At 42.8% G+C, this 27,747-nt stretch overlaps 3 long non-coding RNA genes across 10 annotated transcripts in view; 1 reads left to right on the top strand and 2 right to left on the bottom strand.

Annotated features, from left to right (window-relative positions):
• LOC136786550 (uncharacterized) overlaps nt 1-20,064 on the bottom strand; it is a 28,608-nt gene extending 8,544 nt beyond the window's left edge. The window contains exons 1-6 of one of the 8 annotated variants that reach the window (XR_010825519.1): nt 19,054-20,064; nt 16,116-16,206; nt 15,627-15,749; nt 14,496-14,604; nt 3,004-3,118; nt 1,100-1,511 (exon numbers count right to left, since the gene is read on the bottom strand). This is a non-coding gene — a long non-coding RNA (uncharacterized lncRNA). Of the gene's footprint in view, nt 1-1,099; nt 1,512-2,951; nt 3,119-10,395; nt 10,731-14,495; nt 14,605-15,626; nt 16,538-19,053 lie in introns of those variants that run through there. The other 7 variants (XR_010825518.1, XR_010825523.1, XR_010825520.1 and 4 more) reach the window with 7 other exon arrangements.
• On the top strand, nt 10,750-12,683 carry LOC125180552 (uncharacterized). The gene is made up of 2 exons (XR_007159196.2): nt 10,750-10,968; nt 11,825-12,683. It is a non-coding gene; the product is annotated as an uncharacterized lncRNA (long non-coding RNA).
• A 581-nt stretch (nt 20,065-20,645) lies between the features above and the next one.
• Nucleotides 20,646-27,514, bottom strand: LOC125180554 (uncharacterized). The gene is made up of 3 exons (XR_007159198.2): nt 27,204-27,514; nt 26,910-27,083; nt 20,646-22,409 (listed from the first exon to the last, which is right to left on the bottom strand). It is a non-coding gene; the product is annotated as an uncharacterized lncRNA (long non-coding RNA).
• Between the last annotated feature and the right edge of the window lie 233 nt (nt 27,515-27,747).

The raw sequence follows: 27,747 nt of genomic DNA, 5'->3' as shown, positions 1-27,747 counted from the left end.
CATTCAACCTCAGAGGCTTTCAGTATGTTTTCGTACTGCTTTATGCCAAAAATTTACCTCCATGAAAACAAGAGGAAGATTTTGTTTTTAACGTGTACCTGTAAGAAACTGTATGATGCTGAGAGTGATAGGCTATAATTTTCTGAAGAACCCAGTTTGTACCTTCTTTTGATCCCTTTACTACTACCAGAAAATTGGTCCAGGATCTCAAGCTGCTGCAAAGCAAGCAGAATTACAAAGCTGCAGTGCTGCTTGTCAGAGCACAAACCTCCTCATCACAGATTTGTGCATCAATTAGGTGGGACAGGTGGTGTGTTTAGGCTGACGGCTCTCAAATTAGGGAGAAGCAGAGGAATTCTCATTCTGGAGAGCTGAATCACATTCTGGTATTTGATACTTCTCCATATATAATTCATCACCAGATTTCATTGCTTTCCCTGCAGTGTCTCCAGTGGCAGCATCTTCTACATTCTCTCAGATTGTCAAGTGAGGTTGGGTCTGTGATGAAGTAAAGAGGTGGTCCACAGGCTTAAAAGGGCACTGATGCTTGTATAGAAGCTCAAAACCCTCAGAGCAGACAGTTAAGCACGATGTGGGAAAGATCCACCAGCTTCTAGCTTTTCATGAGCAAGCTGTATGTACAGAAGGAAGAGCTTCCAAGAAGGGAGGACTAGAGAGTTTATAATGACACCTCTGCCATTTCAGGCAGGATTTGACTGTCATTAAGCAAATATTAGATACTGAATAACTTTGCTGCTTGGGTGACTGGCAGGAAATCTTTTCTTCCATTCTTTCTTGCACACTGCTGGCCTCTTCTGGGTCTCAGCTAGAAGCCATGGAAGGACCTGAATCATTTTAACGTTCAAGGTAATGAACCATCTCCACCTCTTCAGTTCCTTGAAAGACGGTGTTGCACTATGCAATGAGAGTCATCCAGAGATTTGGGAAAGGAGAACCTCCAAAAGTAGTCTGAAGGCACAAAGTAATTTAGTAACTGAAGATCTGGAGCCCAAGCAGCACTTTGGCAAGCAGAAGGACTGTCCAACCACATGTAGGACAAGTCTATTGATACATCAGTACTTAATGCTAGGAGTGAAAATCGTGATGTTTGCTAAAGACATTGTGATGTGTAGTTAAAAAGAAACAGCTCCCCAGTGGCCAGAAAGGCTGTCAGTTTTAGAAAGGGGCTGGGCTGTTTACAGTCACGTTCTGCTCACCAGCAGACCATAAATCACTTGGCACAGAGAGAACAGGGATGGGGAAGGCAGATTCCCAAGGCCTCCCTGTAGAGTTGGAGTGAAAAAAGATCCAGGCTTTGCTCATTTTTAGCCCAGAGCCTGCTGTAGTGTGGGGTGAGGATGGCAGGGCACAGTCCCAGCCTGCAGGACCGAAGGTAACACACCTCAGACCTGGTGAAAAAAAGAGACTTCTCGGAGGTCCTTGCTGGCAACTGTGATTTTTACACTTGGAGAAGTTTCTGGAGTGGTAGCAGGGCTGGAGGAAGGACCCATCTGCAACATACAGAGTAAGAGGCAGTTTGGTTTGCAAAGCTCTTCACTTCCATCTGTGTAGGTTACTCCTTACGAACATTTGTCATTCTAAATTGTTTTCAAAGAACATTCACACGGGATATTTTAGATTCTTCCGGATGATTTTCTGGATACTAATATTATCCTTAACCCTTTAAAAGCCACTTGTGAATGGAAAGTCCAAGAAGCAAACTCAAGAAACTTAGAAAATATGATTTAATGGGAAAAAAGCATAAGAGAAAAAGGAATGAAAGATACCTAATAATGAGTTTTAAAAGTACAATGAAAAACAACCCTAATGCGGGAGATAAACAGTAATTGTACTAGGAGAAGCTTTTGGTTGAATTGTGTAACTTTCAGTGACTTGGAAACAATAAAGGGAACATAACACAAGTAGAAACTAAATGTGAGAATATATTAGAAGAAGGTCAGTATGTGAGAGAAGTGAATGAGAAAGGGACAAAAAAAGTAGCAAGAAGATAAATATTTAAGAATGAGGAAAATTAAATAAATTCTTGGATAGTTTCACAGAGTGTAAATAATACATGATACTGAGAAAGCTTAAGTATTCAGTGCATCCTTCACTTAAAAATATATATATTTTTAGCAATTATTAATGCAATTAATTTTGAGAAAGGAAGAAAGAAAAGGGGATTTCATCCTGCTCCATGAAAGGAGCAGCCTCAGCAGTTACCAAGTCATTTGCCTTTGCCTGTGAAAGCACATGGAGGAAGAGAGGCATCTTGGAAAATTAGAGAGGAACCTTTGCCATTAAAAAGGCGGTAATTGAGGAACCTAGGGAAATACAGACAGGTCAGTCTAACCTCAGTACCTGGAAAACTACTGGAACAAGCTGTTAAGCAGCAGTTTATAAGCATCTGGAGGATAATAAGGTAATAAGAAAGAGCCCACATGGATTTGACAAAAACAATTCATGTCGAACCAATCTAATTTCCTCTCCTTGGCAGGGTAAGTGGTCTAGAGGATAGGGAAAAGTGGTAGATGTGATATTTCTTGGCTCTATGAAGGCTTATGACACCGTCCCACAGGGCAGTCTTGTAAGTGTACTAGGGAAATACAGTCTGCAGGAAATGACTATGGTGGCTAAACAACCCTAAAAATATTACTTGGGCAATTGCTGTAGGCAGTTCACAGCTCACTTCAGAGGCTTTTTCAAACAGGGCTCTGTCTTGTGCTGCATGCTAGTTGATGTTTTCTTTCTTACCTTTTATACTACAACAGAATAAAATTAACACAACATATTCTGGCAATGCAGGCAGTTCCCTGGCAGGTGAGATAAACGCCTGATGCCTGCTCATTGGAAATACAGTTGATTTGTGCTTGTGTCATCCACAAAACAGGCAATTATCAGCCCAGACCTTGTCCTGACCTTCTACGGATAGCCAAAATACACCTCCTCACCCTGCAGCGCTATGACCTCTTCCTCACAGCCATCTCTTCAGAGTGTCTGTACCTTTCGCAGTGCCCTGGGTTTCCAGTTCAGCAGCAGCAGTGTCACTGGTCAGATGGGCTCCTAACAGTAAACATATCTAACTTCAGGGGGAGGTTCAGAGGAGTATTTATCAATTCTGGAAAACAGCAAAAAAGACTCGTGAAATAAAACACAAAGCACAATCAAATTTGTATCACATTACAAGAGGAACATCTAATTTATCTCCCACATAGTTCAGTCATGATGAACACTGGAGTTACCACTATAGGAAACTGGTAGATGGCAATATTCTCCAGCTGGCCCATCCCTATGATAATGCTCTCTTTCCTCCCCCCACCTTGGATGCTTCAATAAATTTTCTTCCTCCACTCTTTATCAAAGGTATTTCCTAGAAAAAATAGTCCCGGGAAGGAGCTGGAGGAGTTGTGTGCACGCCCTTGTCCCAGAGCAGGACGAGCCACTCCTGGCACTGTTCTCCCAGACCTCCTGTGATAGAATTCCCTCAGCCTGCATCTCCTGTGAGCACCTCTGTCACATCGGGGTACCACCTCTATTCATATTCTTAGCAGGAAGATTTGTATTTCAGGATAAACTGTTCCCTGTCTGCTTCTGCAGATGATTTGTAACCTTAACACCTTCTAAGCTTTGTAAATATACAAAACATTTTACAGTATAAAAATACGAATTGCACAACTTTTTTCCACGTTGCAATTTCTGTCGTGGTCTCAGCTTTCATCAGAGTGCACTCACAGCCTCTCTCAATAGCTCATAAGGGAAGTAACAAACAGGAACTGTGGGATTCTGAGACACAAACCCTGGGAAGTTTTTTAAGGACTCGAGGATGGGATCGGAACCGAACATGATCTTGATGAATTGGAGACATGAACCAAAATAAATGCAATCAAATTCTCTAGAGACAAATGCAGACACCTTAGATTGGGATTGAGGCAAGTGAAATTACCCTTGCCAGCAAAGCTGGTCTGAGAGTTTTCTATCCCTTTCCTCATCTCTCATCTACTCACTTCTGCCTTAGCAGAATAAAAATATCTATTCCTTATTTGCAGAGTGTTACATCTAACCTAGTTCACTTCTCTGTTCTGGTTCAGAGCACAGCCCTATAAACAGTAACTAACATCATACCTGTGGGGGAAACGATCTGCAGTAGGGAGAAACAAATGAGCTGCCCAGACTGCAGAAGCGGAAAAACTCCATTGCTGAACTCAAGGTTCATGCACATACATTTTGAGTAAGGAGAAATCAATCCATGAATACAATAGCAAGTTCGTAGCAATGCAGCACAATCTAAACTTACTTCGGTTGAGTCAATGGTGGGATACTTTTGCAAAAATCAACAACAATAAAACAAAACAAATGAACAGCAGCCAGCAACCTAAACTTGATCTTGGAATGTAGTAACAACAGGCATATACCAAAAGGAGATGGGAGGCCAGCAGCTTAATGCTGTGGCTTTTCTTGGTAATGCACTTTAGTAATCATGCTGGTAGCTTAGAGGGAGCAGGAAGAGAGGTCCGATGCCTGAAATGGGAGAAATTCTCCAGAAAAGAAGGGAAGTGAGGGAAGACAAAGCAGTCCTCCACAAGGTAAGAACAGTTTCAAAGACAGCAGCAGCAATTTGCTCTCTATCTTGCATAGGGTGAAAGAGCAAAAAATGAATACCTGATTGTGCATCAAAAAGATTTCAGCAAGGTAAGAAAAAAAAAAAGAAAAAAAGAAAGAAAACACACACACACACCACTGCCCATCGAGAGAGAAGCAAACAGGCTAGGGACAGCTGTACTGGTACAACAGCAGCAGAGAACCCCACTAAACATCTATTAAGGGCTGATCCTTGGCTCTGCTTCAGTTCAAGTGGTAGATTAAATGATCTCCTGAGGCTCCTTTAAGTCTTGCGTCCTATGATCTGTGCAATTTTTTTTTAGCATCATACAACATTGTTGCCAAAAAAAAAAAACAAAAAAACACAAACAAAAGTAAATAATACTTCAGCAATGACAACGCATCTACAAGCAAGGCGACCTTATCCTGACCTCTGCTTGAAAGTGAACTTCTATAAAAGAGAGAGTAAGAATAAGAGACTGTAGGAACAGCTAACAGAACGATTAGAGACTTGGAAAACAGCAACGAGATTTTCATGACATGGCTTAAAAGATGAAATCTGGGGAATAAGAGCACATTAGGCAAACTGGAGGACAATTGTGTGTACTCAGAGTCTTGACTTCCACTCGTCCAGAATTACACTTTATTGACACACATCAGATTGAAGACTAATGAGGAAAGCTGGGCAGAAGCTGCAACAGGATTTTGTTTGTTTTATTGTAATTGGTTTCCACAATAGATAATTAACTGTGAAACTCATTGCTATAAGACATGTCAGTGACTGAGAACTTATCAAGAAGAGAGAGAAAGGGAGCGGTGTTAACAAGAACATGAGATAGAATATGTATTTAGGAGGAAAGAATTGTTCCTGCTCACAAATTATATCAGACATTAAGTCCCATGGAGAGAAACGATGTAGTTTTGTAGCATGCCATTGAACATTTGCTCAATATGGACATCATCTATTCCATATGGTGCTGTTCACCATGGCTGGCAGAAAAAGTCACCAGGTAGATCTACGTTGTCTTAGCTGTAGCTGTGTCCTCAGAGCAGAAATAAAACACCTGTGTGGGTATCTATAGGCTGGAGGTTGGCACTGGCACTGCCGGGCACAAAAGAAAAGATCTTCAGATTTTAATAGTATCAGTCAGGGGCCAAACTTGAATTATATTTGGGAATTTGGCCCCTGAAGGAGAGTTAAGACAGACTGAAGTTCCCCTGACACTTGCAGCACCTAGCAGTCTCTTGCAGATGTCCCAACCAATTCAGGGCCTCACTGAAGTCCTCCGTGGATCAGCAGAAAGAGACTAGGGTATATGATGCAGAGTTAAGACCTGCTACATAAAAGCTGTGCATAAAGGCTGTTTAACAATGCCTTTTTTGCAGGACAGCTAGTGACAGCATTGGAGGAACTGTGGGGGAACACTGATTTTCAAGGTTGTGTGAAAAAGAAACATATTGCTTAATGCTTAAGTACACTACCTACAATAAATCTCTCTTCATGTGAAAAAGTACACCCACCACCTGCTTCCTAACTTAGCTTTATCACCATGAAATTGAAGCAGAGATCAGCTCCATCGAGATGGGTCTTTTATGAATTGGTGGTTTGAATATGATGATAATAAGTAGCCATGTGACAGCAAAGAAGCTTCTCAATTGAATAAATATGTGTCTTAAAATTGCATCCAGCAAAACAGTGGGCAGGAAAAACAATAAGATCCCAAACCTTTCTTTCCAATACATGTATTTTATTTTTGTTTTAGGTCTTCGTGCCCCTCTAGCAAAGGTCATAAATTATTTAACTGCTGCAGCTCAGACTTCTCTTTTTTACTGTCTAATAAAATCTGAGAAACATAAATCTATTTTAGGTTCTTTTTTAAAATAATTGAGAATGGTGACAACCAAAACAGGAATTGAAGCAACAATTCAAGGCAGGGTGTCAGTGAGTTGCGAACACACCAGGAGATTTCAGCAGAAGGCTTATTAGGAGGCATTTTGCTTATTTCTGGCCAGAGATGTTTCTTTCCTTTTTTAAATTTAATAATTTATAGATCTGATGCTTGTTTTTTGTCTCCTGGCTGCATGCTTGCTATTAAACACATAAGTCAGGTGTTACATTATTATATGCTGAACTGCTTACATTTCAGCCCAATGATGGCTCAAAGAGGCAGTGATAACTCTGAGGGTATGTATCATGCTTTGGAATTATTAAAGATGGGATCAGATCATCATCTGATTTCATTGGTGCTCTTTCACCGCAAGATTTTAAATAAGTGGCAATTTCTTGGATATGGGTCAGCGATAGTTTGCCACCTGGAATTACTAACATTTAAGTTCAGCTATTGCAGAAATAAAAGGAAGAATCAAGGTCAAGGAAAATGTAGGCAAAGGTACAAAATGAGAGCAAACACGGAGAGGACAGAGGGGGAGCAGCTGGATGCTTACGGGGCGGAGGAAGGCAGATGTATGGATGGTGCTGGGTCCCAGCTGAGCTGTAGGAGGCTGGGAAGTCCTGACACCTCTCAGGGTTGTACTTGTGTACCAGTGCCAGGAGAAATGGCTGTGCCAGTCTGCCTTTATGAGCCCCACTTCGTCTCCTGGGTCCTCCTCTACACAGACATGCTTCAGGAATCTCCACAAGAATAACGCTAACTTTTCAGACCACAAACCTGCTGGAGTTTCTGCCCAACTCTCTCACCCAGTACTGATCTTTTTCATGTAAGAAAACATGAATGGTAAGAGGTTAGTTTAAGCGCACAGTAATAGATTATTTCTATACAAAAATAGATTGCCTCCTTACGGATGAATTGCTTCAGCTTCCTCATCATTTCTAGCTGAGCAACATTAATGACTCCCATACACAGCCCTACCAGATCTCTGACACTTCCACATCCCTTCTACAGGGGAGGATGCTGAATCCAGAGGTCACAGAGGGCCCTTCTTCCACTTTTTCCACCATCTTTCACAACTCTATCTGAGCTGGAAACAAGGCAAAAGGATTTTAAAGGAGCAGGTAAAAGGTTAAGTGGGACACAACTGACATGAAACCTGCCTTAAGGTAGCAGATGAGAGACATGGGCAGAATGGATGCATAGATCTGGAAGGAAGAAAAAAAAAAAGACAAAAAGACCTTTACAGCAGTGTAAAGGGGGCTGTGCCATCTAAAAAGAGTAGCATTAAAAAACAGAAATTCTATCTGTGATGGCAGGGGCTCCAAAACTGACAGAAGGTAGCTGAGGGTGGAAGGGAAAATGTACTTTGATGCCAAGATTATACTTTGTGTTAATTGCTGGGTTAGGTAATAAAAGCTCATCTGCACCCCCACAAAGGGCACAGAGATATGATGAGGGGGGAGCGCAAATCACCTGCCCCAGCTGCTCCCAGGCCATCACAGGGGCCACCAGCACATGCAAGGCCCATTTCCACAAGCCCAGAGGAGCCTATGGGGTGACAAAGTCAGATGGGAACCCAAATTATGGACTCAAGGGATGGGACCCCCTGTCCAGGCCCCCCCCCCTTGGGCTGTTCCAGGCCAGCCTCAGCCACACCGCCCAGGTGTGAAAGCCATCACGATGAGTAATGCCAGAGAACCTTTGGGCCTGAGGGTATGGGACACATTAACGGGATACCAGGGAAGAGCATTTGGAAACTGTGTGGGACTTACATTGGGTGTTTAGAGAGGAATCAAAGGCAGGGAAAAGGGGGATCTAGGTGTTCTAGGGAGGAATAACTGTGGGAAAATAGAGGAATAAGGGGATAAAAAGGACTGGTCTAGGAATCTACACTCGGCCTCGCCGCTGGTTGGACCTGCAACACAGAGCTAAAGCAGCCTTGCCTTGTTCATGCTTGTCGGATCTGGTGTGATACCCCTAATGTTAATAGTGTTTCAAGTGGGAACCTTTTGTGGAAGAGTTCATGGGCAGTTTATGCTTTGTTTTTCACATGACTTACGAAGTTTCTTAACAGCCATGGAAATGTTGTAAGTCTCAGGAAAGGCTAGTTAATGTAAAAGGGAATGCACTGATCGTGTAGCAGAGTAAAAGTATCAAATCCACAAAGGATCAGGAAGAGCATAACACTCATTTGCTGTATTTCTGTTTCATAACTAAGCTCCATGAAACATGGAAAGAGGAGGAATTCCAAACCCAGACAGCAAAGGGTAGAAGAATATTCAGTTATTAAAGCTCTATTTGATAAAATACATGCACTCCTGGCAAATATAATAAATAGTGAAAGAGCTGAGAGGAGACAGACTCCATCTTGATCAGAGGCACAGGGTAGATGGGGCCTTGCAGGAGGCCAGGACTCAGGGCACACTCCATCCCCACCTCCACCATGGCTGGAGCAGCCATGGGGGAACAAACTCACACCCCATTTCCTCTGTTTGGTTTTGAGTGAGATTGATTTCACCATCTCAATTGGATTCATTTTCACTACATGTCTCATCTGAGCTGCCCAGATCCCCTCTATACACAATGGAGAGAGAAGTGTTTCCAGAGCAGCCTACCCTATCCTAAGACTGGTACCCAAGGATGAGTACACTGCCTTCTGGAGGGTCTCTCCTCTCTCTGCAGATGGTAAAGGAGCCCAGACACCAAACTGAGCCAGTCTAACTATGATTTAGGCCACCAGAGGACTCTGTATTTCCAATTTTGCAATCAAGAACTGAATTCTTTACCGGGACAAATACTTTTCTTTAAGCTCGCCTGGTGCTGAGAGATGGCAGATAACCGGCAGGAGAATACTCTTCTGGAAATGATTTGGACAGGAAACCTTTCCATTCCTGCAGTTTGGAGTGAGTTTGGGGCCCTGAGGTGCAAGGGAGCAGCTCTCAGGACCTGGAAAGACAACTTCCCAGGGGCTGTGATACTGCTGGCAGTATCAGTAGTGGGCCACAGACAGCCACATCAAGACACCTTCCCTTCTTCCACCCTTGGAGCTGGGTGGCAGATGGAAAGACCTTCCCAGCAAAGCCATCTTGACAATCCTCAATGCTAGTGGCAAGCCCACCCTGTAACTGTGCCCACCATATTTACAGTTCCTCTTCTAAGTGTGCTTGTCTGTATTTGTGTTTTACATCTATCCATCAAATCAAACCTAATTGCTCTGTATCTATGATCTGCCATCTTCACTGTAAATTATTATTACAATCACTGTGTTAACTATAAATTTATTAACTATAATTTTACAGTTGTCATCCCAAATCAGTGCTGAATAAGACCAACAAGAAACTGGAGGACTAGAAAGAGGATCATTGCATGAGTATTCCTGCTGACTGCTATTTTGTCAGCCAGCTGACCATTAATCCATGCAAGAAATGCTCTAAAGATGATGTGGTGCTCACTTTCAAAGAAGAGGTCTACCTCACAAAAGCTAAGATAACATCTACAACACTTCTCCCTGGCCCTGATACTTTGCATACAGCTTTTTTGTTTAAAAAAAATCATTGTCCTAAAATTGCATCCACTGCCAGCCACTCCTTGTGAACAGATAAATTGTAGGATGAAAATCAGCCCCAAAGAAAGGCAGCTACATTTCCTCTTCTGTCAAGGGTCACTGCTTGAGGGTCGATGCAGTCATTGCCAGTGGTGTTTTAGGCTACAGACAAGCAAGGGACAGGCTCCTTTAATGACTGCCACTCTTGTTAATCTCTCCCTCTAAAAGAAGTGCTAACACAAAGCCTACTGATACCAAGAGAGCTCTTCGTTAAGGATTTAAAATGAATCCCAAATTTAAGAAAGAGGTTTTCTGGCTAGAACAGCAACCATCCAAAGTAAAAAAAAAAAAAAAAAATACCTGACAAGGTTACAGCCCATTCTCAGTTGAACACAGCATTAGGACACTCTGATTTGCAGTGAGATGGGAGCAAAGTCCTCTGTGAGACAACACTTCCCGCTGAGGCGATCAGCTCCGGTGCAGACGCGTTCTGCAGCAGAGCGGGGGGTGGGGGGGTCGAGGCAGGCAGGGCTTTTTTCCCGGCATCGAGGCCACTTGAGGCAGCCGCGGGAGCCGCCAAGCCCCGGCAGCCCTCACGAAGGAGGCTGCCGAGCTGTAAGCGGAGCCAGGAGCGGCAGCGACGGGCCGTTTTTACGTCGGGCGTCGCCGCCATTTTGCAGCCACTCGCCGGGGCGGGTGAGTACTCCCCGAGTGTATAAAAGCGGGCCCTAGGGAGCGGCGCGAGCAAGGAGTGCCGCAACCAGGATGTGTGGGGCAGGGAGGAGCGCAGGGAGGATCCTCTCACTCTGCTTTGGGAGCTCTGTCTCCTATAACGTGTAATTCACTATGGTGGGTACCCGTTGCGGTGGCTGGGCCAAGGCAGCAACCCAAAGTGAGGAGACACAGCTTCTCTGGGCTCATGGGGGCATCCAGGTGGATCCCCTTTGGGGTGACATGGCAGTCCAGACTGGTGACTGTGGAGAGCTCTGGAATCTGGAGGCCACCCTGGGTCCTGAGGGAAGAAAGAGCTGTCATGGGTGCAGGTGTGCCCTGCTCAAGGAACTGCTTGAGCAGATGGCTGGGCTGCAGTGAGAAATTGGCAGCCTGAGGGGCTCCTGGAAGTCTCTGAGGGAGACAGACAGGAGGTGTGAATCTATCCCTACTGAAGCCCAGCAGCCCCCTCCTAAGTCCCTGCAAAGGGTAGTAGCTGATCCAGCTGCTCACCTGCAGGACAGAGGGCTGTATCCAGTTCTGGGCTCCCCGGTACAAAAAAGACAGGTCTCCTGGAAAGAGTACAGTGGAGGGCCACAAAGATGATACAGGGCCTGGAGCATCTCCCCTGGGATAAAAGGCTGAGAGACCTGGGTCTGTTCAGCCTTGAGAAAACAAGGCTGAGAGGGGATCTTATCAATATTTACAAATACCTGAAGTGTGGGAGACAAAAGGATATGGCCAACCTCTCTTCAGTGGTTTGTGGGGAACAGGACAAGGGGCAATGGCCACAAAATGGAGCACAGGAAGTTCCGCACCAATATGAGAAAGAACTTCTTCATAGTGAGGGTGATGGAGCACTGCAACAGGCTGCCCAGGGAGGTTGTGGAGTCTCCTTCTCTGGAGATACTCAAGAGCCGTCTGGATGCCTACCTGTGCAATTTGCTCTAGGGAACCTGCTTTGGCAGGGGGGTTGGACCCGATGATCTCTGGAGGTCCCTTCCAACCCCTACAATTCTGTGATTCTGTGATTCTTTGATTTCAGTTTTACAGCGGATTTCACTGTTTCCCCCACCAGGTGTTACCTGCTGCTCTCCAGGTGAACAACACAATGAACAGCTGCAGTCCCATGGAGTACATGGCAGCATATTGGACAGCGCTTCTGACTGCATGGGGCCAGCTGCATGTGCCCCACAGAAAGTCACTGTGATTCTTCTCATCACTTTCTAGCCCTCTATCCTTGAGCTCTTTGCCAGGAAACCCAAATATTAGCATAAAAAACTGCATCATGAGCAAAGCAAAAGTACAGCTAGCTGGTGCAGTGAGATGCCACCCCCCCAGCCGCCCCAAGACAGTCAAAACATGGGACAGATTAGCATGGTTGTCTCCTCAAGGCACAGTGATGAAGGACACTGTGGGTTATTCTGCACATCATCTTTTCCAGACAAGTCTGCAGTGAGAATAGGCAAGGGAAAGTGAGCATTATATCACCCTCCTGGTTGAGATGAGAAATTAGATATAGACTTGTCTGTCCCTCACCCCCATCCCCTGTCTCAAAGCATCTCCTACCCAGTGGCCTTCCATGCTGCCTGCCCCTTGGAACACCCTGGGACAATAACCACTCTGGTTTGGCCACCCAGGGCCATCTTACCTCCATGTGCACAAGCACCCACACATAGCTGACAGTCTCAGCCTTGCAGATCTATCTGTGCTCTTTCCCTTCTCCCCATTTGCCTGTGGGAATCTCACACCGGAGAGATCCATCTATCTCCTTCCAGCCCACCCTGCTAGCCTGACATGTACAGCTCCTGCAGCCGTGACCTCAACAGGCTAATGCATGCCCTGGCACCACTGCCAGCATCTCTATTACACACTTCCACATGCTATTATCTCAGTACTTGGTTTCAGTTTCCAAGCCAAGTGCAACCCAATTGTGTCATAGCTATCTTGCTTTCAATTCTTAAATGCACGGAAGTAGGGTAAATATTTACAACTGAGAGCTTAATCAACCACCAGAGAGATACACAGATTGCTTTCCTGGCAGAACAAGTTTGTTCACATACATCATCCTGTATTATTTCTCTTGAGTTTCTGAGTCCCAGACCCCAATTCACGACATGCTTCCTGGATTAATCTGTCTGTACCTGCACCTGTCTTTATTCTTTCTGTCTTCCTGCACAGCCTCTATGGAGTTCAGGAGCCTCAAAACGTGACCACCATCACTTGACTCAATTTTTCTGGCACATCATACAAATACAGATTCTATCCCCATCTCAGTGTCACATGAAGCTTATCCCTGAACCATCTGAGTTAAATAAGTTGACCAGTTGCACAATCAAAGTACAGGTTTTTTTTTTTTTTTTTTCCCTTAGAAAATGTGTTACATAAAACTGGCTGATCAAACTTTTCAGCAGAAAAATAACTAGCTCCCACAGAAGTAGAAGTGTCATCTGTGGCAGTTTGTGTGGGTCTCCAGGATGGGTAAGCCTTGCGAAGCCTTGGTTAAAACTAGGGGTCTCACGGTTTTCAAGCTCTCTTCACACTGTTTCTGAACATGCTCTGTAGAAGACTGGTCTTTCTTTACCTAGGCATGGGTCCCCAGGCACAGTAAATGAAAAGCATGTTTCACAAAGGTTCAGTAATTTGTGCTGGATGCAGAGCCTCACTGCTGACATTTCCTCACTGCTGTTTGGATGCTGCTCACTCTGCAAAATTTCCACAGGAGAAAGGGGGACTCTAGTGAAAGACTCACCAGTCCTTCCTCCACCAGGACTAATGGAGCAGTGTGTTCCAGCTGTCACGTAGGCTGCATCAGTGTCTACGTCTAACTTCTTGCATGCTGCCTAAACCTCAGCATAGCTTCTGCCCCTATTTCTTTACATGGGGAATGCCACAGTACTGCTTGGCCTCATTGCCCTGCTGAGTACTAGCTCCCTTGTTCCCTAGGCAATAACACCTTCTGCTTCATAGCTTCTTTACCAATGGCCTAATTATGCCCAGTGTTGTTAGGATGGCTTGACAGTCCTTGTACAGGGACGCCTTTCTTCAGTCTAACATTGCTGCTTACCGTTATTACTGAGTTTGTATTTCCACGTGTTCAGCAACTCAGTGGTAATAGAGTTGGTGACAGCTTTGCAGAATTAGAAAGTGAATGTCTGGCAGATGCCTTCTGTACTGCAGGCATCCTGACAGCCGGGATCAAAGGAGTTCACACTGTGGATTCTTCACTGGACATTGCTGGACACCTCCAGTCCCTGCCTGCACTGATGAGTTTCATTTTTTATGAAGGCTGTGGGCAGCTGCACAACCAGAACATTTACAGCTCTCCCTTCCACTATTCCCTTGTCCTACTTTTGAGAGAGCAAACATTGTTCGTTCTACCTTTTGTATTTATTGTTTTCCGCACAAAAGTAACTGAATCATTATGCTTGCATTTTCCCTTATCCATCTGTAAATTTACTTCCTGCATCCCTTTAGATTGAGCCTTTATCATGGTTCTGCTCTAGTGGGTGCACAAAGGGACCCAGGGTAGCCACGCTTTCCCTGCTGTTAATCCTGTGCAAGGAAAGTTCATCTGTCCTTGCTATTTGGAGGCATTTCCTTAGGGAAAGATCTGTTGCTCTGAAAAAAACTCTCTGGTAATTAGGAGTCGCATGCCTCATTCATCCCAGTCGTCTCTCTTCTTCCCCACAGTGAAATTATAAAAAAAGGCTATATTGTTTGGAAATCCACCATTATCAGCCACTTACATCTGTCCACATTCCCTGCTTGTTCTTTTTGTAGGTGATACTTTGTTTTCTTCCCTGCTGTGGGTTTCATTAGGCTTAACAGCTGCCGCCATGTGCATTTCATAATGCGCTGGGAACATAAAAAAAAAAAAAAGTGTTCCTAAAATTAAACTGGTTCTTCAGTAAGAAAAACATCTATAGAGACTCCAAAACCATGACTAGGAGCTGCAGGATAGAACTGGCCATTTGCAGAACGACTGCAGCATTCAGCTCCTGCAAGCTGTTGCCCCTCTCCAGCTGGATGTGAGATCTGAGTCCTGCTGACCTGCTCCGCACACCATCACAGGGCCACGGGAGCTCACTGCTGACTGGGGAATCACTGATGCCCCCTCAAACCATGTATACTGAAGATGCCTTGCTGGAACAAATTCTCCAACTTCTTATCCGTTAATTTGACTCTCTCTTCAATGATATATTTGGAGCTAATTATTCGTGACAGCTAAACTTGAAATGATTTTCCAACTCAGCTAAGAGTGGGGAGTTGATCTTTGGTCACTGAAATATTTCCCTTAGCTAGAAAAACAGGCTTCCTTGTTTTTGATTCTCCCTTATCATCACCACCACAGTGCTTTACCTACTGTTGCTGTTGTTACTACTAAATTATTATGGATTGCTGTTAGTACCAATGAGTTGGAAATTTTTCATCTTGAGAGAGATTTTTGGCTCTCCAGGTACAGATGCAAGTGGCCAGCCACAGAGTCAGCTCTGCAGGGGAGCTTGGAGGATTCTCCAGGATGCATCTAATAACAAACGGAGACAGTTAAATGGCCTTCAGGAGTCTGTTGTTGCCCTTGCTTGAGTGTAAGAAACCACCAAACATTTATAAAAATATCTCAAAGTACTTGAAGTGTCCTCCATATATTATCTATCTCAGCATTTAACCAGGAAAATAACTCCTTCTCCAAAGGAAACAGGAAAAATGTTACTTGATGTCAGATATGTCTAGACTGCCGCTATTAGATCCACCCATGGCCTTAGGGGCTCCACCAGTTACCAGCATACTGGGCTTCATCTGGCACACACAGGGGTGCAAGCACTAAACCACAACCCACTCCATCCTCCCGCTCCAGGCCCTTCCCACATGCATGTCACCTTGTTCATGCCAACCATCACTCCAGCACACTTTGTGTAAAGGGCCACGTCACAGCAGACATTCAGCTTTTCCATATATTCACCAGGCATCCAGGCTGCTGTTGGAAGGCCTTAGGAATAAACCTGTAACCAGAAGACCAAATTCAGGCCCTCCCTGCTCTTCATGATTGAGCAAAGGGCTTACGCTGTTCCAGTCCCTCCAGAACAGACGCTGGAACAGCGCAGGAAGGCTGTCCCTACCCTTTCTTTTCTGAATCCTCCCCCAGCAAGGGTTTGCAATGATTTATTCTCATTCCCTTGGCTGATATGCATTTGTCCTACCAAAGCAAGATGCATCTGGAAAGGTATGCTGGTTCCAGAGCAGTGGGGCACTACAGGAGCAAAGTTTCCTAGACACAAAGAACTGGTCTGACAGAGGGGACACTATCCACAGCTGGCAGCCCAGAGGTTCTCCTCTAACCCTTCAGAGATGCTCCCTGAGAGCTGTACCTGCTCCCTCTGCTCCCAGAGATGCAGCCTTGCTGGCACAAAACTGTAGGCCATGAGAACAAAAACAAAGTGTCACAAGCCTTGAATATCCCTGAAAAAGAGAGAAAACATAGACATTGAGCAGTTCAAACATCTTCCTATTAGCTCACCCTACTGAAAGGCCAGTCTGTCTTCAAATGGAAACAGTGCATGTAAAAATAACAATATGGGGCAGAAACATGAAGAAAAGAAATCATGAATCAGAGGTTTGATCACACATAACTTTCCTGCCTCCACAGAACTGATGAACCACTAATCACCACAGGGCATAGCTCAGCTCAGTGCACAGCTGCACATACATTTTTATTCAGATGAATCTCACCAAAACTTAGAAAAATCAGCTGCACTGACAATGCCTTACAAACACTTGCAAGTCAGGTCAACAACCCCAACTTCAAATATTCCATCTTGGCCTGGGTTTGTTTGTTTATGCAATGTTTTATCAGCATGTTCTTCATGAAACAGAAAAAAAAAAACTTTGTGCTTTCACTTCTTCACAGGCAGCAGTCTGCAGAAGACTGAATTTAAGAAGTTCAAAATACCTTTCAATTGCTTTTCAGCTCTTCACTGAAGTCCTCAAAGGACCTCTTTAGAGACAAGAGCATACTAAGCTGGAGCAACTTCTTCGCTCCATTGAATTTTGGTATTGCCCCATGTTTTGGGCAGCTGACAGATATTCTAGAAAGTAGTCCTGGATTTATTAATGGTTCTCAAAACTTGCCACTGAAAAATAATTTCCATGGTATGATCAGCATGGTAATAGATCTGAAGGTAAATGCAGGTTTTGGACCTTATTGGTTTCTAATATTCAGCTTTAAGAATCAGATTACATGTTTGTTCAATAGCAATAAACTTCCAGAGTTTTATAGACTCATAAAAACACTACAACTGCTTCCATTTATGGCCTGTATATAATTTACTTGGGTAGGTTTCCTCTCTAATGGTGCAGTGCAAGTGATTTGAGTTCTATTAGCTGGAAACAGTACATCTACATTTGCAGAACTCTCATAAATAATTCTGCCTGATGGACAGCATCCCATCCAGACTGTTGCAAGGGGAGGAAGGGTGGGCAGAGGAGTAGGGGAAAGAGAGGAGGAAGAGATGGTAGGAATAAAAAAGGGATGCTAGGACACCACAGAAATTGGGAATTCAAGGATCCTCCTTGTGCTGGTAGTATCAAAATCCCATTTTCCTTCTTAATTTGTGTGATGCTTTGAGCTTGAAATGTATTCACAGTTCATGCCAGACTGCAGGCTGAACTCATTCTGAGCCTTGCAAAGGCTCATTTGAAATGGAATCTCCCAGGACACAAAGAATTCCTGAGCACTCAGAGGTGCACTCATCTCCCAGGAAGCTTTACAGCAAGAAATGAATTGTTAGACTGACTTACAGCTAAATGAATTATTTGGTCTCAGGTACAAGAACAGGAGAGCAGTATCTCAGCTTTAAGACCCTTCAGCCATAGCAGAAGGGTCAGCCTGCAGTGGCAGAGGGAGGATGTATAACTGTGCAAACACCCAAGGCAGAGGCAATGCCATCTTTTATGTCTGTACAGCACCTAATGGTTAAATTACTGTGTCAAGATACTGATTGTAAGCAGGGCTGTCTGCCATCTATCACTATAAATGACATTAAAGGTAATGACACTTGATTTTCACAGGAAAACAAATCAATTAAATAACATCAAGTCCTTTTTGATAGAATTATAAAACAAAGGGTTAGCAATTGTGGGTCCCATTTTTTAATGCATAACTGGAGGACACTCAAGGATAATAAAAGAACCAGTATAGAATTGCTATTATTTAGACGGTCAGCCATGTGACTCCTATATGAAGTTCAGTGGTCTGATACCACTTCTGTGACATACAGCAGAATAAAAATCCCACTGGCTTTTAGACATTGCTGTGTTGGCTCTGGCTCCAATGACTTCACAAGTTCCTAGACCTATTTAACCTAGCAAAACAATGGCTCAGGGTTGATATGATTCTTTAAAATATACTGGGTAAGTAAATAACAAGGACCAAAAGGAATATGTAAGCTAGAGAATAATAAGATTGAAGTTGTCATAAATAAATTTAGACTGTAAGGCAGAAACAAACTAAAACATCTAAGGAATTATCTCATGGAATGGCTTTCCAAACAGTACAGGGAGGGCAAGGAGCTTAAAGTAAAAAAAAAAATTAAAAATAATAAAAAAAAAATTAGGAAAGCTTGTAAAGCGGTATATGGGTCAGCCTAGAGTAATAAATGAAATGGGCAATATGAGTTCTTACATGACTCACTTGCCACTCTACTAGAGGAAAGTGGAGTATGGAAGCTCTCTTGCTTGTTGTTTTTACTTTGCTGATTGTATTTATTTGTTTCATATTTATTCTGCACTGAGCTGTCCTGACAGATATTTTTGTAACCCCACCTACTCTTTTCATAACAGTCAAGCTTGTGTAATGGAAAAAGGATTTATTTCAAAGGAATTTTATGTCAAAAATGGAATCAGACAAGGACTTGTGGACTTGTAACTATTTTGTTCAGCTTTCAATCCTCAGGAATGCTGGCCATAGCTGTCCTGGATCGTGAAAAAGAAGTACCTGTTTGCTAATGGCAATTGTTACATGCTAGAAGGCCCTATTTTTTTCACAGCCACAAGCATGTCTTATTATCAGAAGCCAGAGGTCATTTTCTTCTTATTCTAAGCTAGCCTCACAGTGAATGGCATTAGACTCAAAGAAACCAATAAACTGATATTGGTACTGTTCTCTTTCAGCTTTATTCACTCAAGTGTATTGGATAAATGTCACATTACAGCACGATGCCATGTCAAACAGAAAAATTACTCAAAGAATCTGCAAGAGTAAAACCAATTCTTAACTTGGTTGCATCCAGCACAACCAATGCACAGTACCTGACTGAAATGTTATTGTAGAAAGTCATCTGTAATAGTTGTCATGAAGTGCTCATATTCAGCACCTATGTTGGACTTTCAGAAACAAGAAAAAAAAAAAAAAGAAATTTACTGCAGTATGTTTAGCTTCAAAAAGGGGCACTAAATTAAAATTCTTCTTTATTATCTCTCCTGTTTAAAGAGAGAATAAAAGAAGGTTAGAAAAGTAAAATCCTTGGGTATGGTGTAAAAACTCAAGATACCACACTGGGGCTTTGAACAAATGCATATCACTAGCCAAAAGCATTTCAGAAAGACCAAGGGAAGCCAGCATGACTAAACACAGAGGCAAAAAGAGTACTAAAAATACAAAGGGACAATCAAGGTTTAGAAAAATAAGTGCACTGCAGAAAAAATCATACAATTTTTGCAGCTGTTTTTACTATGGAAGAAGTCGAGAGACTCCAGCACAGGATCTCTCTTATATTGAAGGAGGTCATGAAGTATATCAAAAGGTATTATAAGAAATCACCAAGACCAAAGGATATTCTCCCAAGAGCACCTAAGAAACTCCACTGTGAAACTGCTGAATTAACAATTGGTGTGCAAGCTGAAATGTAAAAATGTCTCAATGTCAAGACGCTTGAAGATAGCTAATGTGGTCTCATTTTTTTAAAGAGGATACCATGCTAAATTCAGAAACTACAGGCTGGTAGCACATCTGTACTAGGCTAATTGATAGAAATTGTAATAGAAAAGAGAATCCATGGATAAATAAAATATAATGGGAAAGAGTCCATGACATTTTGTAAAGGGAAATCATACTTTACAGCCTAGTATAGTTCTTTGAAGGCGTCAATAGAAAGACGGGTAAGGTGGATCCAGCTGATAGTGTATTTTCATTTCTAAAGATGTTTTAAAAAGTTACAAAAAAAAAAAAAAAATTAAGATATCGTGGAAACAGGGGGAAGGTCCTCATAAAAATTGTTTAAAGTATACAAAACGTGTTGGTAATTAAATGACCAACTTTCATAGGTGATGGTGATTCCTAGTGAAATTAACAGTGAAAAAAAAAAAAACAAACAGAAATTATGATAACAAAAGACAGAGTGTCACTGTGTCAACAAGCATGATGCAATTACCAGTGGACCTCTGTGATCCTCAACTCAAAAAGGATAAACCAGAACTTGGAAAAAAAAAAAAAAGGCAGTAAATGTGATGAAATGTTCAAAGTGATTTCTATTCACAGAACAGCTACATACACTATAATTCTTCATCCTGAAAGATATCTGGACAGGAGGAGGCAGAAGGGAGAGATGAGATAGATATCTATAAAAGCATGAGAGGAAGGGAATGGCCACCTAAGGAATAGTTTCTCAGCTATCAGATGGCAGATTCAAAACAAACAAAAGGTTTGAGGGAGGTTCTCAGTGTAACACAGAGGTACCTTGTGGAATCTGCCACAGTCAATTGTGCAAGACAGAAAGTCTACTTGTATTCAAAATGAGACTGGGCAGGTTCATGCTCCAATGAGGTCTGCAAAATACTCGGTACCTCTTTGGTCTCAGTAGTTCTAGAGCCACAGGTAAGGAGAGGCTTGCTCCACTCATACCTGTTCCTTAGCATCAATCGTAACCCCACTTGGAAAGTATGCACTCACCATTCAGACCATTCTGAAACACTCACATCTTTGTGTTAGGTGATTATCAGCAGCAATAGGTGCTTTTCAGAGCAGATTTATCTGTCATGACTGTCAAAATTGTCTGCAACCAGGTATTTGTACTGCTGTTATCTATTTGCTGTCTTTTGTGGGTCAAGGCTTTGGATATTACCTATTATTATCCAACCAGCTGAGGAGTTCAAGCAGTTTTGTCCACACTGGAGAGGGGGGTGCCTAGCAGTGTAAACATTTAGCAAAACTCTGAGAAAATGTCTTGCAACAGCCTTGCTGATCACACCTTTCTGCAACAGTCTCATCATCACAAAGATTCATAGAATCATAGAATCATTAAGGTTGGAAGAGACCTTCAAGATCATCTGGTCCAACCATCACCCTACTATAAATGTCACCCACTAAACCACGTCCCTAAGCACCACATCCAACCTTTCCTTAACCCGCCCCCCCCCCCCCCCCCCCCCCAGGGATGGTGACTCAACCACCTCCCTAGGCAACCCTTTCCAACGCCTGACCACTCTTTCTGAGAAGAAATGTCTCCCAGTTTCCAACCTGAACCTCCCCTGGTGCAACTTGAGGCCATTCCTGCTTGTCCTATCACTAGTAATCTGCAAGAAGAGGCCGATCCCCAGCTCCCACAACTTCCTTTCAGGTAGTTGTAGAGGGAAGTTGTATAAGGTCTCCCCTGAGCCTCCTCCAGACTAAACCCCAGTGCCCTCAGCCGCTCCTCATAAGACTTGTGTTCCAGACCCTTCACCAGCTTCGCAGCCCTTCTCTGGACACATTTCAGGGCCTTGATGTCCTTCTTGTAGTGAGGGGCCCAAAACCAAACACAGTACTCGAGGTGCGGCCTCAACAGAGCTGGTACAGGGGGACGATCACCTCCCTGGTCTTGCTGCCTTGACTATTCCTGACACAAGCCAGGATGCTGTTGGCCTTCTTGGCCACCTGGGCACACTGACGGCTCATATTCAGGCAAGCATCAGCCAACAGCCCCAGATCCTTTTCCTCTGCACAGTTTTCCAGCCACTCTGCCCCAAAACCTGTAGTTTTTCTCTGCCCCAAAACCTGTAGTGTTGCATGGGGTTGTTGTGACCAAAGTGCAGGACCCAGCACTGAGCCATGTTGAACCTCACACCACTGGTCTCTGCTCATCGATCCAACCTGTCCAGGTCCCTCTGCAGGGACTTCCTACCCTCTGGCAGATCAACACTTCCCCCAGCTTGGTGTCACCTGCAAACTTACTGAGGGTGCACTCAGTTCCCTCATCCAAGTCATCAATAAACATATTAAAGGAACTCCAGAAAGTCCTTTACAGACTTGCAGTAAAATTCTGCTTGGAGACAAATCCTCCAAATGGTTATTAGTTTAACAACATACTGTAAACCTTCATTAATGTCTTCCACAATAAGGAGGAGAAAAAGCTTTAGATCAAGACATTTGAGTCGAATTTATTTATGATGCTCTCAACTCCTCTAAGGTAAAATTACCCATACCATCTGGGAGTCCACAGAGAGTAAATGGCTACATTACATCACAGAAATCTCCATCAGCTGTGACGGACTAACTTTATTGTATGAATCTTCTACTTCAGAACTTCCTTTGGTTGCCTGCCAATTTCAGGAAGGAGTGATCTCTTCATTCATAACCTGGCTCCTGAGAATGTATGCTTTTCTCCTCCCTTCTTCTGAAGCACTGAAGGCTAGGCAGAGAGAGACATGCAAGTACATAAGGGATCACATTAAGAGTAGCATTAACATCTTTAGATTCAAGTTCAGTGTTTCTCTCTCTTAGGTTCAGGGTTAAAATCATCATCATATATGGAGCTTTTGGGAATTTTCCTTAAGATTTTAATTCTGGACACTTTTTTTTTTTTTTCTCCTCTTTGTCCTGATCTGTAGGCTGCAGTCCAAATTTAAGGATCATATAAAAACAGTTTATAAGAGTTTCCAAGCTGCAGCAGGGGACTAATTAGCTGTGGCTTGTGTTTCCCTGCTTTGAAGTACTGGACAATGTTACATGGTGTTTGAAGGACTATGCGACAGAAGCATGCTGAGGATCATTCTGAACCACCACATGGATGCCTGAGCTGGCCCTTTGAACCAGGTTTCAGCCAACCCTGGTTTCAGCCAACAAAGAGAGCAATACCAAAGAGAGCAGACCAATGGAAGCTCTTGTTCTGAGTTATGTGATCATTAAAGACGTATTAGTATCTGCTGATCATTTTATCCGTTTAACTCCTACAAGAATTACTAATGAAGAAGAATTTATAAATCAAGAGATTAAAATACAATACAAATTGCATATTAAAACCCTACAAACAATACTGGTAATCTTGACTGGGATTTTTCTGTTGAGACTGGGACATTTCTGGCAATTGCTGCCACTGTAGCAGCCCTAGCGTGTCCCAGTGGTAGATGTCTTATTTCATCATTAAGTATTTCAGTATTTCAGCACGATGAAAAATGGAAAGGTATGAAAAAAAAAAAAAAAGAAGATACACCACAGTTTTTGGCAAACATGAAGTGAAATCAGGCACCTGTGACAAACCTCTGTACAACATAACAACAAACCATCACAGTGGCCCATCAGCATTGCTGCTACCCTACCAGCAAGGGGTGCAGTTTTGTGAGGTTACACTGGAGCCCTTGCCAAGGAGTACAACTCTCTGTGCTAGCTGCTGAATGAGTACTCGATGCAAAAAAATACCCTTTCCCCACTTAACAGAGAGCATTTTGACACAGTCTACCCAGTGCAATGATAAAATGATTTGTGTGTGATCTGCAGATAGATAAACAAGGGATTAGTGAGTTATTGTACATCTATACAAGGCATACAAGGCATTGGTGGGACTAATGTAGGAACAGTACATTTAGTCAAGTGAAAAATTGAAGATAGCAAAATGAACAGTGATACTATTATCTGAAGGCTGGAAAATGACTTTTCATGAAACACTGAATGTGTTCAATACCTTCTGACTACCAAAAAAATATTGCTTGTTTGCTATATGCTTGTTTGCTATATGGTGTGAAAATAGCGTCTTAAAGGAGAGAACACAGGAAATTAAAATATGAAAATATGAAAAGCACCAGAGGAAGTGACCATCAGTCAGAAGGTAAAGCTGAACAAATTCCAGTTAGAAATAACAGTATTAGCAACTGGGAGAGCCTCCTGATGGGTCAGAATTACAGACTCCACTGAATAAAACCTGGATGCTGTTCTGGATGATGGTTTGGTTAAACATAAGCTATCATGCTCATTCCACAGCCAACTGGACCAAAATCTTTCAATACAAAAAAATCAGACTATTATAAGGGTTCTTTCAATCCCATTGCTTGCAAGGTAAAAGCTATGCATTTTAGATCCAAATGTTATCCTGAAGGAATACTAATACAGCTACTTCAAGCATAGAGCATTTAGAAAATGCCAGAAATGGAAAAATATTCTCTGCAACATCACCTCAGTCCTCCTGAGCACATGCATGAGCTTTAGCAACATGACCGCTCTGTTGTTTCTTTCCCATACTCTTGCTTTTTTCCCCAAACATTTTACTTTCTTTGAGGGCAGTGACAGGTTTGCTGCCCTTGGAGTGAGTCAGGGCCAGACAGCTTAAAGCCTGCCACTGCCTGTTCCTCTGGCAGCATCTTCAGTTTCTGCCCAGTGGGAAATTCTAGTATTTCATCTTCTGTTTTGTCTCACTTGGGGATGAAGTTTTAAAAGGAAAGTTTGTGTTGAATGAAACACTGCAGAATCACATGAACCTTAAATGCAGAAACATATTGGATGTGTCTGATGAAAGTAAACTTTCCAGCACACCTGCTGCAGACTATTTTTTTTCCATTTGGTTGAACTATATATATTAAAAAAATGTCATTATCCAGTTCAACATTAACTTAAATTTTCTGTCTTGTGGAGGCTGTATTGTCCTCTGTGCAGCACACCTTAAGGGGCAGAATAAAGAACTGCACACTATACCACCATAAGAACCTGTAGTATAAAAGGGAAATATAAATTCATATTAAATGAGTCAAAAGCAGTTCTTTGGGAAATAAACATTTCTTTCAGCCAAAAATATCTTCTCCTGCCATATACTTTGACTTTGTGGAAATATCCCTTGATCATCTTACATAAAAGGGAGCAAAGACTAGTACAGTCTAAAGCCAGAATGTATATAGAATTAGCTAAATGAATCCGTCACTGGCTGTGAAGGGAGCCTGTGGTGATCAAGACTCAGCTGATCTACAGATGTTTAAAGCAAGAGGCAACTTTCATAGAAAGTGGGCACTGAAAGAAAGCATAATAAAAGGTTAAGGCATGTTCCCTGAGCACTGCCTGGGAATTCTGAAGGACCTAAAATTGTCCACTGTTTGTCTCATTGACTCTCCCAGCTTTGAGCTTCTGCAAATATAAGGCTGTAGAATTGCTTGGGATTTTTTGTTTATTTATTTTACAGAAGTATGGAATTCACCTGTAAGAGTGAACCTAAAATTAGTTGCCAAACTCTCAGCTATTTGTTTTGGGCTCCCTTATTCCACGTGAAGAAGGCATGTTAAGGGAAAGATAGTAGGATCTGGTTTTGATATCTATTTTGTGTTAAGATGAATCCTACCCTAAACTCCACTGACTCTATTAACTAGCTCTCTGCTGACTTAAAAGCGCTTCAAAGTAAGATTAATAATATGTAGGTTGGTACTTCTGGATGCGGAGAAGCAGTGACCACACAGCTATGAAAAACATTAGCGTGACCTTCTCTGGAAGCACACACATAACTAAAAACATCAAAGTGCTCAGGAAAGTCAGGTCAAAGAATCAAAATGTAAACCAAAAACTATTTGAAAATTTGGCTTATTTTGACTTCAATAATTTTCTGTGCATCATTTACCCCTGGGTAAAATGAAGGCATTACCGTCAAGTTCAACCATCAGCTATACTTTGAAAACATATTCATTAAACTTTGTAAAGAAAGAAGATTTTATGGTGAAGCACCAGAGAAAAGCCCCGTAAGAAATTAATAATTCTGTATTCAGTGCTGTATGCAGTAAATAATGCATTGAGCCACACGCTGAACAATGAGACTAAATGAAATATTGAAGAGTTGCTCTTTCAGCAAGCAAGTCCATTCTGTGCGGCAGGGATTCTGTCTAAAGAGAAGAAGTGATCGCATATTTAGGACTGTATTACAGTGCATGCACACTGGGACACTAAATGAAAACTTTGCAGGTATCCTTAAGTCTGACATTTCCTAATTTTTGAGTACTTGACTTTGTGACCTTGAAAATGGGTTATTAAAATGATGCTAGTCTTTTTTTAATGCTATTTCCCTGTTTTGTTTTGTTTATTTTTTATTTTTTCAATAGGCATCAGACACCTGTTTTACAGATGGTAGCAGAGACAGGTAATCCCTAGCTGGGACCTGAAGGGCAGCTCAAAAACTTGAGCTGGCTGGGGAGTATATAAAATTGGACAAGAGAGTGACATAGGTCACACAGAGGGGTGATCTTATTCTCTGTATTACATATGGATAACTTATCTGACCATCCTAGTCCAGCATCAGTGAAAAACAGAGGCTTGAAAGCCAACAGAATCATAGCACAGAACCACCAAAATTCTCAATCACAAACAAATTTGCTTTTTGTCTTAAACATATATAAAGTCCAGTCTTCCAAGAGTACACAAAGCCTGACAGGCTATAAAGACTGATTTTTTTTTTTCCTCTGAAGCTCTGTAGGCATCACAGCTTCAGGATATGCTCATTTTTAAAACAAGTGCAAGCCTAGTGCTTGTTTGGATTGTAGAACTAAGACATTAGGTATGCTCAGTACTAATCTGAATGCAATTTACACGAATAACCAGCCAGAGAACTGCACACTCTCCTGCCTTTCCCTTCCAAGGTGATAAATGTTCTTACATGTCTCAGGGATTGCTCTTCATTTTTTAAGATAAATAAAGGTTTATGAAGAAACATCAGTTTTACATGAAAAACTCTATTTTGCCTATAACTTTTGTCATTATTGTATTTGCACTTCAACTTTGCATTAAGCCCCTGCATTACCACACCATGGCACATTACTCATCCTCCTACATGTCTAACGTGCAGTTAGAAAAGCAAGAATCCTCTCTGCCTTCTGCATTTCCCCTCCTCTCTCCTTTCTGTCTTTTCCCGTGTTCTCCATTGTGTGCTTGCGGATCTCCCAGTTCTTACCCCATTCTTCATCGCCTTCCTCCTTTCCCTTCTGATCCTCTGCAGTTACCATTCAAGCCCACACTGCTGAATCCACTTCTTCCTGACTGCCACCTGATCCCATCTGGAAATCTCTGTGATGGAGCGGCATTGATGGTAGGGTCCTTGGCTGCATTAAAGACGTAGGAAGAGACCCTGGTATTAAGCACAAATAAAGAGGCAAGGTGATTCTTCCTCCCAATCCTTTGAAGGCCTTAGGTGTATACAGATCTCCTGCCCTTCCTCCCTCCAGATGTTCTGCCAACCCACTTCTACCTGTCTTTCCTTGCTGAGCTTCTAGGCCCATGTCCTCTGCCCGATGGCCTCCTCCTGTGGATTCCACCAGAAGGCTTCCAGCAGCAACTGTCTAGACTTGGGTGTGGCAGGTGGATCCTGCAGGTGGCTTTGCTAATCAAAACACAAGAGCCTTCTGTTGCGGTTTAACCCGGCCGGCAGCTAAACACCACACAGCCGTTTGCTCACCCTCCCCCCTCCCTCTCTGGGATGGGGGAGAGAAACGGGAAAGTGAAGCCTGTGAGTTGGGATAAAGACAGTCTATTAAGACAGGAAAATAATAATAATAATAATAATAATAATAATAATAATAATAATAATAATAATAATAATAATAATGTGTACGAAACAAGTGATGCACAATGCAATTGTTCACCACCCGATGAATGATGCCCAGCCTATCCCCGAGCAGCCGGCCCCCCACCCCGGCCAGCCACCCCTATATATTGTTCAGCATGAGGTCAGATGGTATGGAATACCCCTTTGGCCAGTTTGGGTCAGCTGTCCTGGGTCTGTCCCCTCCCAG

Source organism: Anser cygnoides, chromosome 17 (genome assembly GCF_040182565.1).
Source record: "Anser cygnoides isolate HZ-2024a breed goose chromosome 17, Taihu_goose_T2T_genome, whole genome shotgun sequence".
Classification (NCBI taxonomy): domain Eukaryota; kingdom Metazoa; phylum Chordata; class Aves; order Anseriformes; family Anatidae; genus Anser; species Anser cygnoides.
The sequence above is the reverse complement of the archived record's forward strand: the minus strand, read 5'-3'. Positions and strand labels throughout refer to the sequence as shown.